The sequence below is a fragment of the Sus scrofa genome, chromosome X (genome assembly GCF_054392235.1).
Source record: "Sus scrofa isolate SSC_HxYL_T2T_F1_AM1 chromosome X, Sscrofa_HxYL_maternal_Yorkshire_Landrace_v2.0, whole genome shotgun sequence".
NCBI lineage: Eukaryota > Metazoa > Chordata > Mammalia > Artiodactyla > Suidae > Sus > Sus scrofa.
The window spans coordinates 99,660,517-99,665,737 of NC_139401.1; positions in this window are offsets into that span (position 1 = coordinate 99,660,517).

A 5,221-nucleotide genomic window follows, 5' to 3' on the forward strand; every position below is an offset into this window, starting at 1 on the left:
GCTCAGAGATAATGAACCCTACTAGTATCCATGAGGCTGTGGGTTCGATCCCTGGTCCTGCTCAGGGGGTTAAGGATCCATCATTGCCGTGAGCTGTGGTGTAGGTCACAGCTCGGATCCCATGATGCTCTGGCTGTGGTGTAGACTTGCAGCTGTAGCTCCTAATCAACCCCTAGTCTGGGAACTTCCATATGCTGCGGGTGTGGGCCTAAAACAAACAAACAAATTAAATCAAGAAAGAAAGAAAAGAAAAGAAAGAAAATGTGCTACATCCAGCCCCTGTATCTGCCTTACATGGGGTATACACCCAGAAAGCACATAGCACACTGCAGGGCTGTGGAGGGATGTGAATGTCTGGCATTGGAGATCTGGAAAACTACTGGTTCATTTATCATGTTGCTCTCCTGTCAGCCCTGACTTCAGCTTTGGCTCCCATACTCCCATAACTGTGATTCCCAAACAATTGCATTTGCCAAATAAAGTGGGGAGAAAAACATATTTTCTATAGTCAGATTAAAATATTTGTCTCTGAGCAACAGATACTGCTCTGTGAACAGTTTGTCTGTGAATAAGAGATAATAAAATTTAATTTCCAAGTAATATGGAACACAAATGAAAAAAACATTGAGGGTTTCTAGTGTGGAAGAAAAAATGGGAGTGATTTCTCTCTTCCCATTATCACCCTGATTTTCCTCCTTCCTGTCTCAGTTTTTCTCCAACACTCTGTCTGTCTTTCACTCCCCCTCAAGTATTTTTCTTTAGTCTCTCTCTCTCTTTTTGTGTATCTTTGTAAATCTGTTTCTCACTCTATTTTTTGTGTACCTCTCTTGATTTCTTAGTCGCAATCTTATCCTCTCTCAGTTTCACTCTGTATATGTGTGTCACTATTTTTGTCTTGCCATCCTTCTCTGTCATTCTTGCGCACTGGGTCTCTTTCTCTCTTGTTTCTCTGTGTAAGTATGTGTATCTCTCTGTATATTTGTGTGTCACCCTCTGTATTTCTTTCTTTGTACCTCTATGTGTGAGTGTGTCTCTTTGTGTTAGTATCATGTCTTTGTGTGTGTCTCTTTCCACGGGTGTATCTGTCTCACACCACACATTACTCACTCACACACACATGCCCACAGGCCCATCTCCTAGCCATAGAGGAAACAAAGCAAAGTATTCTGGAACATTGCACCTATTCAGAAAGAAGTTCGGTAAAATGGAAACCCCTAAATAAGAGTGGGAGCACCTTTCACCCTCATTCTGCTTGTTCAAATCTCAAAACCAAAATGGTCTAAATTCAAATTCCTATTGAACTTTTGTCTGAGGCCACTCTTTTAAAATAAGCCAGCAGAGTTAGCCTGAAATATTGGGTAAATGTGAGGATGCCTATAGAGTGTGATTTGAAGAAGCCCACACACAGCAAAATTTGCCACAGTGCCGTCATGCCATCATTAGTGATTCATTTTATTAGCTTCATCATTGCCTTCTTCCCACTTTTCCCTTTGGAAATGCAAGTATTCCTGGAAGACAGAATGTAATAAAGACATTCACAATGAGATGTCGGCAGCTTGTGAGAGGCAAGAGACACTTTTACTGGTCACCTGGGATGGTGTGTGTGTGCAGTGCATACATGTATGTGTGTTTCTTTTACTAGAGGTGGTGCAAGGGGGTAGAAAATGGAGGTGAGGAAGATGAAAGAAAATTAGGAATTAGGAATTAACACTCTTACTTGTTGAGAGAACTTGGCCAAGTCAGTTAATCCTTTCAAATGTACATCTAATGGCTTGTAAACAAAAAGTTCTCCCTTATCTCACTAATTTTGGCCTAATGAACAATTTCAAGCACCCCCCCCCCTGCCCCCCTTCATGAATCCTTTGCGTTAAAGCTGATAAATCTGGGAGTACCTGTTGTGGCTAAGTGGTAACAAACCCAACTGGCATCTGTGAGGACTTGGATTAGATCCCTGGCCCCACTAAGTGGGCTAAAGATCCAGCATAGCTGTGAGCTGTGGTGTAGGCATAGGCTGGCAGCTGCAGTTCCAGTTCATCCCCTAGCCTGGGAACTTCCATATGTTGCAGGTGTGGCCCTAAAAAAAAATTAATTGATTAATTAATTAATTTAAAAAAGCTGAAGAATCTCACAATTGTAGGGAGTGGTCCCTAATTTATGGGGGGTTTTTTGTGTCTTTTTTTTTTTTTGCCTTTTTCTAGGGCTGCACCTGCAGCATATGGATGTTCCCAGACTAGGGGTCTAATCGGAGCTGCAGCCGTCAGCCTACACCTCAGCCACAGCACTCGGGATCGGAGCTGCATCTGCGACCTATACCACAGCTCACGGCAATGCCGGATCCCCAACCCACCGAAGGAGGCCAGGGATTGAACCCGCAAGTTCATGGTTCCTAGACGAATTTGTTTCTGCTGTGCCGTGATGGGAACTCCAATTTATGGTTTTGATAAAAAGTAGTAGCTTTTTATCAGTTGTCTCCCCTAGTAGTAGAAGAAAAGCTCATATTATGTTTCCATAGCAAGTCATGGAATATCTCCAGTCTGAATGCCATAGAAGCCCTCTAAGACTGCAAGGTAAACTATGTGGAATGTGCCTTTTTACCAGTTGTCCACTTATCTCCACACTCTCAGGGATAGAGGGTCAGGATACTTGGGAATTCAAGGACCTTGGCCTCCTAATGGTTCAGAGATACCTTGGTAGAACTCAGCCCCCATTTCCTCCCATTTTTATCCAATTGTAAAGGGAGAATATATTGCTGAGCTATGAGGAGGGTAGGATGGGGGGGCTAACTTGAATTTAAAGGAAGTCTTAATTATAAGCTATTCAAAAAGAAAATAAGTATGATTGTTTGCTTCTATACACAATAAAGTAGAACAGACCAAGGTAGGGCATCCTAGTAGGACTCCCTCAAGGGGGCTGCTTCCAGAAATTGGTAAGAAGTTTAGCTAAATAACTTAACAATTACACATAGACAAAAGGGATGCTGTTAAGTATTGAACACTGCATGGAAAATTGGTGTTTAAAGGAATTTTATAAATCTTTGCAGGAAAATCTTGTTTACTAGTGTAATTAGCTTAGTAAATTGGCTTCTTGGAGCATAAAGATAAAGTAGACTGGTTCCTTAATTTTTATCAATTCTAAATTAGTAGATTCCAAACTAAGACCATTTGAGGTTTTCCCCTGCTTGTGTCTACTCTCCTATACCTCCTCATCCTCACGCCTAAATAATAAGAACAGAACAGGGCTTTTCGTTCTTACTAACAGTAACTCTTGCATAGAAGAGAAGCAGAAAAATGAGTATTTTTGTTGTTCACCATCACTCCTTTTGCAGAATTGGCAGAACAAAGCACTCTTCCTGCAGGTCATATGACATAAGAAAATGGGTCTGAAATGCTGGACCCTTCTAATGAGATTGTACCTGTATCTATGATGAAAGAGCTCTTTTCACAAGCAAATTGTGTAAACAAGGGAAATATTAGCCTACTTCAGTGCATAGACCTCAGCAGCAGCATTTATGGCCCCAAACTGAATGTCCTAATTATAAATGAGCCATGCTTATTTGTCAAACCACTTACAGATCTCTGAGACATATAGCTTTGCCTTTTATCCTCTTGTCTTAGTCATTGGAATTACTTTATGTACTTGAAAGTAATGAGATTGAATTTTCTCCCCCAAAATATCCTATCACTCATACTTTTCATTTAAGGCACACTGACCTTTCCCCCCAATTAGAACAAATTAGTGATGTTTTACTTCATCTCAAAACCGCTGAGCCATTGTAAGAGCAGAGTCAATGGTGGGGTCTTAATGGGGCCTTGAAAGCTGAGCAGAAGATAAAGAAACAGAGAGAGCAGGAGTAAAGGAAGTGCGGGTGGGGGTGCAAAGGATGGTGACAGAGGGCGGGGTCATGGTGCCAGTGGTTAGGAATCAAAGGAAAGGAAGGGGAAATGAGAGTGAGGTGTCCCAGAGACAAGGGAGAAGAGCCTAGGGGTTGCTGAGGGGGCAGGGCATTAAGACCTAAAAAGGAGCAAGAAAGAATGAACAGGAGGCAGGTGTGAGGTGAATTCAGCCTCCGAATGGGAGAAGTAGGGAGGGTAATGTGGGGGCTGCCCCATCTGCTTTTAACCGACTCCCTTGCTCCTTCTCTGTACAAGAAAGAGCTCTGGCTTGGTTGCTGGTGTTTAGTCTTCCTCTCTGTCCCAGGACCCCTTCCTATTTCATAATGGTACGAATACATTAGGCTAAAGAGTACATAAGTGACTGCCCAGGGCACAATGATGTTGTAAAAAGAGGATGGTATTGGAGTCAGACAGTTTTATATTCAATTCATTGTAAGGTCTGGCAAGCCATTTAATCCCTCAGAACCTCACTCTTCTCATTCAAAATTAAGAGCAAACATATTATTCTTTAATATGTGGCTAGTATCAAATGAAATCTGGTGCAGGCACTATGTTTTGGTACATAGTAAGGGCTCAACAGGTTAGCACCACATCCTGGTACCAACTTTTTCTAATATGCAGAACAATTTGTGGCCTTTTGTACACTTCATGTACCACTTCATGGTATCATTTGAGACTGAGGGAAGCTTTGCCTTTGCAGAATTTCCTCTTCTTGCCGAACCTGTTAAGGTTTCTGAAATCATGTTCTAGAAACCAGAGGGTCTAAGGACTAGACAGTCATTCTTATCATTTAAGGTACTTTTTGCATTCACTATTCAGGATCTTTTTTGTTTCCACACAAATTTAAAAATTTTTATTCTAGTTCTTTGAAAAATGCCATTGGCTATTTGATAGGAATTGCACTGAATCTATAGATTGCCTTGGGTAGTAAAGTCATTTTGACAGTATTTATTCTTCCAATCCAAGAGCATGGTGTATCTTTCCATCTGTTGGGATTGTAAATTGCTACAACCACTATGGAAAACAGTATGGAGTTTCCTCAAAAAAACTAAAATTAGAACTACCATATGATCCAGCAATCCTACTCCTGGGCATATATCCAGAGAAAGCCATAATTCGAAAAGATACACACACCCCAATGTTCATTGCCACACTATTTACAATAGCCAAGATATGGAAGCAACCTAAATGTCCATAGACAGAGAAATGGATAAAGATGTGGTACATATACACAATGGAATATTACTCACCCATGAAAAAGGATGAAATAATACCATATGCAGCAATATGTATGGACCTAGAGATTATCCAACTAAGTGAAATTAGTC